Below are 10,798 nucleotides of genomic sequence, written 5' to 3'. Positions count from 1 at the left end.
ACCAAATGTAAGGTAGCTTTCTGCATCATTTTATTTATTTTTTTTTATCTTTTTTTTTTTTTTTGTGGTTTTTGGGTCACACCCGGCAGTGCTCAGGGGTTATTCCTGGCTCTAGGCTCAGAAATTGCTCCTGGCAGGCACGGGGGACCATATGGGGTGCCGGGATTCGAACCGATGACCTCCTGCATGAAAGGCAAACGCCTTACCTCCATGCTATCTCTCCGGCCCCCTGCATCATTTTATTATGTTAATTATTTTATTAATTCCTTAAAAAATTCATTTTTCTTTATAAGTATGTGAGCATATATATATTGTTTGTTTTTTTAATTTCGTGTTTTGTTTCTGTTTTCTTCTCTTTCCACCCCAAAAGGCACCAGCAATATTATGTAACACCCTTTCTTCCTGCAAAGGCATACTAAAAATAGGGGAAATCTCACGTATAAGAACAAGTTCTTATCTACTCGGGAAAGGAACTCATACCTTTTTACAATACAGGAGTTCCTCCCACCTTGAACATATGTCATGTGGAACCAACTTAGACCCCAGGTGATTACGTAGATACCTACCTCCAGCCTTGAACCCTGGAGCCCAGACATAGAAACGACACAATTCTCCACAACGGCTCCAGGAATCAAATCCCGTCCGGGACATCCTTAATACTACTCTGACACCAACATGCACCAGTTCTAATAAGATATCCTGGGGCCATGTGGTGGCGCTAGAGGTAAGGTGCCTGCCTTGCCTGCGCTAGCCTTGGATGGACCGCGGTTCGATCCCCCAGCGTCCCATATGGTCCCCCAAGCCAGGAGGGACTTCTGAGCGCATAGCCAGGAGTAACCCCTGAGAGTCACCAGGTGTGGCTCAAAAACAAACAAAAAAAAAACACAAAAACAAACAAAAAAAGATATCCTGACAGTGAGGAAATGGGAACAATTTCATCAAAGAGCAGGTTGTCTTACCTCATCATCTAACAATAAGACAAAATCAGAAGACTTGTCACCCTCTGATATGTGCAAAAGCCAAGTTCGCTATCTACAGATGACTGACTGTGACAACTATGACTGGGCGCAGCGCATCTGGGACCAATAAAAAAGCACTACTCTAGGTTTTGATCTATGATCTGTACAACAACCAAGATCTCTAATTTCAGAGGTCTGACTGAGACAATTGCAACTGAACGGATCTTCTGTAAACATAATGAAAGATTCTATCCCAGGCTCCATCCTAGGATTAGCGCAATGACCAAGACAACCAACTACAGAAGACAGATTAAAACCACAGTGAAGGAACAGAACTTCTAGAAACACAAAGACTTCATCATAAACTCAATTCCTTGACCTGTGCAGATACCAAGATCTCTAGATACAGAGGTCTGATTTTATCACCCATGACAGAGCTGAAGTCTTACATATAATCACAAAGGGGATACAAAGTCTTACATAACCAAGGGGAGAAAAAATGAACATACAATGAGTCTATAGTTATCTCCATGACAGTATTCTTCAAAGGGGGAGAAACCCTGTAAGGGAATACACTTTCTAATGTCCCCAATATTTATTGTGACTATGCAGGAAAAAAAAGCACAAAATAATCTTTTGTATTATTTATTTATGATTTGTTTGTTTTGGTTTGGATATTGAAGTTGTCTCCAATTTTTTTTACTTTCCTTTTTATGCTCTGTTATGGATTTATTTCAGGATCATGGTTATTATGTGGTGCTTGTCTTTATTGCTATTGTGCTCACTGGATTTTCTATTTGACATTTACTTTGTATTGTTGTGATGTCTCACTTCCTTTTCCCCTTTCCTCACTCAAACTGAGGTTGAGAGCTTCTAGAAGGACTTCGCCCATTTTCGACTTATTCGATTTTTACCTCAATTTTATTGCTTTTCTTTTCTTCAAACAAAGCCACACAACCTGAACTATCTAGTCCCGCCTCTCAAATAGAGAGGGAGATGGTGAAGGTACCAGGCCCAAATAGTTGTATGATCACTAAGTAGTAAGCTAGACACAGAGGGGACCGACCACTTGTAATGGCAGCCTAGGGGATAAGGGTGGGGGATATGGGATGCAGGAGGAGAATGGGGGTGGAGGGAGGACAACTTTGGGGATGGGAATTCCTCTGATTCAACGTTAATATCTACCGAAAATATTATTGTGAAAGATATGTAAGCCACTTTGGTCAAAATAAAAAATATATATTGAAAAAAAAACAAAAAAAAAAAAAGAAAGAAAACTGATGTTTGCTGAGGTGTCAAGATTTTCTAACTTTCTAAGGACAGGAAAGTGTTTTTTCATCAGTCATTATATACACCTTACTACCTAGTACACTTTAGAGTCTAGTCAAAATTTGTAGAATAGATGGATCAGTCGGGAACTTTGAATCACAAATTATATAAACCCCACAATTTACATTATTTTTACTATTTATTAAAATTTAAACTTAAATGCATTTGTATAAGCTGTATTGTTGTATAATTCACACCAATATAGTTTTTCCAAACATACAATGAAACATATTAGAAACTCTATGTAACCATGACCATAATTACAGTTTAGAACTTTCTTCTCATTGTGTATAAGAAAAATTGAAAGTAAATTAATCATCCCTGATTACTTTCCAGCATCACTCACTTCTTCCTCAATCTTAGGCAATTATTCACCTATTTTTCCCTCCTATATTTGCTTCTGTGTTTAATTATATCTGAATATAAAAAATATGGCTCTTAGTGATGGATTTCCCATTCCTTTTTATATTTCTATGGTGCATCCATGTTTTAGCATTATCATTACTCATTCTTTTTTGTTCTTCTTGTATAGTACCTTATTAAGTATGTTGTAATTAAATTATTTATCATGTATTTGATATTTAGCAAATACAGATTAAAACTACATTTATATTTTATTAGCACATACACACTTTTTTTTTTTTTTGGTTTTTGGGCCACACCCGGTAACGCTCAGGGGTTACTCCTGGCTATGTGCTCAGAAGTTGCTCCTGGCTTGGGGGACCATATGGGACACGGGGGGATCGAATCTCGGTCCGTCCAAGGCTAGCGCAGGCAAGTCAGGCACCTTACCTTTAGCGCCACCGCCCAACCCCAACATACACACTTTTAATGATAAAGAATATACAGTTTTGGTAAGGAAGTGAAACAACCATTGCTCTCATTTCTTCTTTAAACATTATTAAATTGTTATGTACATGTTTATAAAAAACAGTTGGGCTGTATTTTTATTTAAAGTTAATATTGATAGAGTTGTTTTAATCATTGCTCTGGATAGAGCTTTTTATTTCTAGGATAATACCATATATAAATAAACATTCAAGATAAAATAATTATAATAGGGGCCAGATAAATAGTATAGCAAATATGGCACTTGCTTTGCACATATCAACTCAATATTGTATAATAAAAAATGCCAGGAGTGAAAAGAGCCAGGGGAAAGCCCACAGGATCACTAGATATGGTAAAACAAAGTATTTTAAAAAAATTGTTAGTAAAAAAATGTTCAAATAATATATTTTGTCTTTTCATCTTGATATTTGATTTTCAAATTATTAGACATCTATTTTCAGTCTATTTTTAATATTCCCCTTCAATTTTCTTTTCACAATACATTTTTATTAAAAATTGCTCTAAGGTGGCAGTTTGGACATTTTATTTTAATCTTTCTGCTTAAGGTAGCATTCATATAGCACTTTTATTCATTTTATGTCTACCAGAAGTAGTGAAAATATTTGCCAGTGAAGTTCTGCCTAGGACATTTAAAAGGTTGTGTATTTTGATAGTGATATGTTTTGTTGAATCTGTAAACTGGATTTTGAACTGTATTTTATTCCCAGCCAAGATATATATGCCACATTCTTTTTTTAGTGGGGCTGTGTTTGGATTGGTGATGTTTGGATCCAGCAATGCTCAGGGGTTTAATCCTGCTTGTGCACTAAGTTACTAGTGAAACTTTGGGAACAATATGGGATGCCCAAATTTGAACCCAGGATAGACAAGTGCTAGGCAAAAGCCCTACAGACTGTGATCTGGCTCAAGTGCTATGCAATACTCTTTTATGATGCTGGTCAGTAGAAAGGCCTTAGCTCCCAGTTAATCGTACTATTGTGAGAATAAATTTAAAAAAGTAACTTGCCTTGTACTGTATTGCTGTATTTCAATTTAAGATAGATTTAACATAGATACAACTCCCTAATATGTTAAGGCAGATCGGTATTTACTGAGTAATTCTTATATTAAGAAGTATGTCAGTTACATAAAGTTCAAAGCAACCTAATAATCTATCTATATCTTGAAAATTTCAGGCATAATTCTTAGTGAGTATCGAATGAACATGTATTGAAATCAATTTTATAATTTACAAATCTTATGCCATTTTCATTTATTTTCTTTTCCTTTTTTAAGTTTCAATTCTTGGGATATTAAATAAGTACTCACATCATAAAATCTACTTTAAATTTTAATATTTACTTTTAATTATTAGTTTGTTATTATTACTCATATTATATTTTACATGATTTATTTACTTTTTATGTTATTTATTCATTTTATTTCTAGTTACAATTCAATATAAACAAAATAATAATGCAATTGCATATGATACTGTTTTGAAACTTTAGCAGTTTAGCTGAAAAAGGAGTACACAGGGGACAGAAAGGTGGCGCGGAGTGTTAAAGTGTCTCTGCCTTGCCTGCGCTACCCTAGTACAGACCAAAATTTGATCCTCTGGCGTCCCAAATAGTCCCCCAAGCCAGGAGCTATTTTGAGCTCATAGCCAGGAGTAACTCCTGAGCATTACTGGTGTGCACCCCCCAAAAAAGGAGTACACAGATGCGATAACTTTTTATTACTAATTTTAAAAAATTATTGAGTTTTTATAAACTGAGAATTATTTTAATGTCAGCTTTTTATTTATTGGATTGAAAATCATATTATTAAAATTTTTGCTGGGATAATAAAATATTCATTGGTAACTTAATGAGAATTACTAATTTTACTATATCAATCATTATGTACATTAATGGATCATATAAATTCATTCTAACAACAACCCTGTTAAATAGTTTTAGTTTCTTATTTTAATGAAGAAATCATTATTTAAAGTCCTTACATAATTTTTTAATGTCACTTCAATTGTGTGCAGTAGAAATCAAGTCTGCTAATTCAAGGCAGTGTCACAACAGACTTGATTTAATACTTCTGTGGGAATAGTAAGAAAATATCCTTTTACTGTGCATATATTTTTTTTATTACTCTATTACTAATAAAAATGATAAACTTAGTAACAGTGCTGTAGGAATTCTAGATTTTCACCTTTTTTGTTCTATTTTTTCTAACTTAGATTTTATTTTGACAAAAACTGGATTACAAATATTTCACAGTAATATTTTAGGTACATAGAGACACGGAATCAGGGGCATTCCCACCATCAATGTTGTTTTCCCTCCATCTCTGTTCCCAGCATGCATCCTATATCCCCTTCCATTACCCCTATAGGCTGCTAGTACAAGTGATATCCTCTGTGTCTAGCTTGTTATAGAATGAGTATCGATTATGGTGTCATTGGCATTGGATCTGGTGTTCAAATCTCATCATTTTTTGTTTGTACTTAATGTTTATACAACTGTTTGGTCTTGGTACCATCCATTATTTTTCCCTCCATTTGTGAGGTGAACAAGATGGTTCAAGTTGTGTGGTTCTGTTCGAAGAAAAGAAAAAATTAAATTGGGAAAAATCAAACAAGCAGAAATGTGAGAAGTCCTTCTAGAGGCCATAACTATCAATTTAAGAGGAGAAAGGGAAAAAGGAATAAAAACATAACAAAAATACAAAAATAAAAAATCAAGCAAGAAACCTGAAAAACACCACAGCAATAAAGACATCAACCACACAATAATCATTGTCCTGAAATAAAAACAAAGCAAAGCACAAAAAGGAAAAAGAAAAAAGAAAAAAAGAGAGAAAACAAAACAATAACAAAATCAAAAAATTAACTTGGGTTAATATTTTTAAATAAAAATTATTTAGACTCGTAAGTGGGGAGACTGTAGCTATTTAGACATTGTTCCTTTGCAAAGAAGCTCATGATTACTTGGAAAACAAGGACTGATCAGACTTGTTACCAAATATTATCTCTTCTGAATTTATATATTTATGGATTGTTGATAATTTACTTGAGGGAAGATGATCTAATGAGGAAGTAGTTCTGAGAATACCAGCTTTATCTATTGTAATCCACTGTTTCCCCCATTGCACAATTTGTTAATTCACATTTTCTAAAGGTTAGGTTTATTTTCCAGATTTGCAAAAAGTTAACTTGCTTCTGGTAGAATTCTTCAGTGCAGGTATTAAATGTTTTAATTAACATGGAAATTACTTTAGAAATTAAATAGTACAATAAAACAGGGTCTTTAAAATTAACTGGAAGCAAGTGTTTACTGCTTTTAGAGACCTCTACATCACACCAAAAGCCTAGCAACTAATTGGCTATCTTAAAACTGTAATTATTATTTTCTGCTGAAATCATCCTCATTAAAATAATCTTTTAAAGAAGAAAATAATATCATATTATAAGTATTTTTGACTACATGATAATAGAAGCAATCACACATTATCCTCATCCCTTTTAATCACTACAGTTAATTTGATATTTAGCGTTTCTTGGGATGATTTTACCATTCATCAGAATATTTTTTTGCCCTTTATTCTGTTTTCTTTCTTTCCTTCTTACTGCAATAGCCAAGGATCATGCAAACTCTTGGTTTTGGTGATCTGCACATCTTTACTTATAGTCCTTATATGTATTTTCTGAGGTCATTAAGATCATATCTAACTATTGTGTTTATGCCACATTGATATTCTTCTTTGTGGTTTGGGTCACACCTAGAGAAGCTCAGACTTTACTCCTGGTTCTGTACTCAAGAGAAAACTGGGACACCAAAAAACATATATGGAACTAGCAATAAAAGCTTGCTCAGTGTGTACACAACAAGCTCCCTACACTCTGTACTATCTCTGGCATGTTCATACACATTCTGGTTGTGTTGTCCTCACCTAGGGTTACTGTGATGCTCACATACATATTGCTGTAAGTCACATTCCTGAAAACAGCACTCAGACATCAGATTATAGTGAACGAGAAACCAACAATTATTTATTTTATTTTATTTTTTCGCAGTCCCCCACTACCACAAATTATGCAGTCGAGTTTTCCACATTTGGGGAAATCGCAGGGGTCAGCACACCCGGAGTGTAATGGGTGAGCCTCACCCAGGGGAAACCACCTTTATGATCATGGTATCTCCCCTGCCAGGTAAGTATTCACCAATTATTTCTTATTGTTCTTTTGGAACAAAAGTTCATTAATAGTATTACCAGTAATAGTAAAATCTAGGTCTATTCTAGCACCTTGTAGACTTAAATGAAGTTATTATTCAAAAAAACTTTCCCTCTATAGAGTGCCCAATTCTACCGATGTTCAAAGAAACTCCACTTAAGCTATGGAATCCATTAATCAACTTTGTCATTGTAAGGACATTTGATATTTGTTTCCCCTTGACTACATTTCTTATGATACCATATATGAAAGAGATAATCCTGAATTCTGACTGATTGTATTCAGCATTATTCTCTATATTTTCCCTTACAAAATGGAAAATTGCATCTTTTTTGTAGTAGAATAGTATTATATATATATATATATATATATATATATATATATATATATATATATATATATATATATATATCACAGAATTTCATAGCCAGTCATCTATTTAGACACTTGGATTGTTATACTCTTGGATTTGGGGAATAATGCTACAATGAATTTAGGTGTTCCACTATCTTTTCAAAGAATGTATTTCATTTACTGTGGGGTATATGCCTAGAAGTAGAATTGCCATATCATCTTGAAGATCAAAACTTCTATTTCCTCTTTTAAATTTTTGCTTTGGGGGATCTATATTGTTCTTGGTTTACTTTGACTCTGCATTCAGAAATTATTCCTTGCAGTTCTTGGGGTACTATATATTATGCTGAGGATCAAACCCAGGTTAGTGTGTACAGGGAAATGACCTATCTACTGTATTATCACTATGCCCCCTCAATTATTAGTTCTTTCAGAAGTGTCCATATTGTGTTCTATATAAGCCAAACCCATAAGCATTGCTACCAATAGTATATAGAGGTTACTTTTCCCCACTGATAACCATCGTTCTACAGTTAATTTCATACTCAATATTATACTTTTGGAATCCTTTTATACCTTTAATTTTGCACATATTTATTGAAGATATATATTCTATTCTCAATTTGTTCCTGTTGTACTGAGTTACAATGTCACTGTTATAAGCATCACACCAGAGAATACATCTATGTGTTATGATTTAGACAGACAAGTAAGAAATTCTCTACAGATTTTTTTTCAGCAATGGCAATCTTGATTCTTTATGTTCCAATATTGTAACATTATAGTTAATAAAATTAATATTAAGTATATATACACATTGTATTCATGCACATATATAGTACAATAGTTTTATCTCTGATTAGAATATATTAGATCTATCAATCATTTTGAGTTGATAAATATTAATTTTAAAGGCAAAAACAGCTTTCAGGCCAACACGATTTGCAGCATTAGAATAATAAAGAAAAACATACATAATATTAGTTTGTTAACTGATTTTTTTATAAATTTATAAAACTTCCTAGAAAGACAAATTTACATGAGAAATAATTATCAAGGAACTATGAAAGGGAATTCATCCCTTTAATGATTATGTGTCTATTGTCTGTTAGCAAGACTATTGTTAACAATAGTGTTTTTTTACTCTTTTATGAGGGGAGAATTCGAACTCCAGCTGTACTTCGGGCTTATTCCTAGCTCTACTTACATCGTTTAGGTGATCATAGGTATGCTAGTTTCAAACCCAGATTTGCCACATGCAACTTAAATACTGCTATATTATTATTCTGTCCCATCCAGTTTTATAATCTTGAAACATTTAAAACTCCAATAGTTTCTGATTCTCATTAAATTCATTATTATAGCTTTGATTTAATATAGTAATACAATATTGAATTAATGTGCTGTCATACAAAATTAGATTGATAGATTGATGGCACATTCACAATCAAGAATATAGGTGCAAGTCAGATGGTCCTTTAACCTCCAGGTAAGTTGAGCAAGAGATCATGAGATACAGAGTTTAAGTTGACTACACATTAAATATAATATATTGAATTAGTCATTCACCTTGACTTAGAAGCAAGAATTTGACAGTCTAAAAATCAAGTATATTATCAAGAAGTTTGTACAACCATAGAAAACTTAACATTAAATCTGTAAAAAACCTTTTGTGCTTTCTAAAACTCATTACTTCTTTTTAAAATTGGGAGCACAGTAAGTAATGTTCAATGTTTATTTCGATTCAACCCTAAGAGATCAAAGGTATTACTACTGGTGGGACTAAAAGATAGTACAGTATACTAGATCATCTACATGCAAGGTAAGTGTCCTATCAACTGTACTATCCTTCTAGTCTCATGTAATTACATAGACATTTAGTTGCAGAATCCAGCAGACATTCTTTAAATATTAGCTTATGAAATAGCTAAAGATATAACAGAAGTTGATTAAATAAGAGCTAATAATGTAATTATCTATTGAAATATAAATGTTGTAAATGAGGAATTTAGTTTTGTTTATTCTATATTTTAAACTTAACGTTTCTGGTTTAAGGCCAGGGTTATAACAAAATAGTCAGGGTGCTTGGCTCAAGCTAGTTGATCCTCAATATCCCATAATTCCTGCAACCATGCAAAAAGCAATTCCTATGTGCAGAGCCAGGAGTAATTCCTGGGTATTGCCAGTTCGGCCACAAAATCACACACACAGATAACAACACACAAAAGAATACTTCTGGTTAATAGGAGACAATAAGGTTTTTCTGAATCATGATTACCAAATGCTTTGCAAATTTTGTAATATTTTCTAAATATTCTACTACATAGAATTACTTTTACTTGTTACGTTTAATTTTTGTTTCTTTTATCAGAATCCAAAGCAATAAATTATGTATTAAAACTACAATACAGATTTATCACAAAGGCAAATATAGTCTATTTTGCCATTGTCCATTTATTCCAAAAACTGAGCTTCAAGAGCATTTTTAAGTCATAGAATTTATTCAATACATTTTTATTAGCAATTATATATATGTGTGTAGACATATACAATGTGACATATTTTATTTGAGTGATTTTTATTTAACATTTATTATATATCAAACCCAATGTCTCATATATCATACAATCTCAACCGTTCTATTATTTTTCCCATATAGTGATGCAATGAATCTCAAATCTTTAATATGAACTCTTTTCAGAATTGTCCTTTAAGTATTCATCACACCTCCTAAATTATTTTGAAGTCTGAGGAGTCTTACTTTTATTCTGCATTTCTACTACTTCCAACATAACCATCAAGATTCCCTACTTCTCTATACAAATTTGTAATCTCAGATATCCACTGAGTGTCCTACCTATAGCCTATCACAGTGTCTTGACATTTCATTAAAATGATACTGATCAGCTAGCCCAGGCTCTAAGAACTAGGTACACTTAGGTGGTGGTTTCCTTTATTTTTTCATATAGAGGAAAAGACATTTCCCTAACAGTATAGTCCAAGACTACTAATTTATTACATTTATACAATATGAAGGTCTAGTGGATTATTTTAAATCTTAAATATTCATTATGGTAGTCAATGTACGGATACTTTT

General features: G+C 33.0%; 1 pseudogene; it reads right to left on the bottom strand.

Annotated features, from left to right (window-relative positions):
- Positions 1-7,144: 7,144 nt before the first annotated feature.
- Positions 7,145-7,331, bottom strand: LOC126016590 (uncharacterized; annotated as a pseudogene).
- Between the last annotated feature and the right edge of the window lie 3,467 nt (positions 7,332-10,798).

This window comes from Suncus etruscus, chromosome 8 (assembly GCF_024139225.1).
Source record: "Suncus etruscus isolate mSunEtr1 chromosome 8, mSunEtr1.pri.cur, whole genome shotgun sequence".
NCBI lineage: Eukaryota > Metazoa > Chordata > Mammalia > Eulipotyphla > Soricidae > Suncus > Suncus etruscus.
The sequence above is the reverse complement of the archived record's forward strand: the minus strand, read 5'-3'. Positions and strand labels throughout refer to the sequence as shown.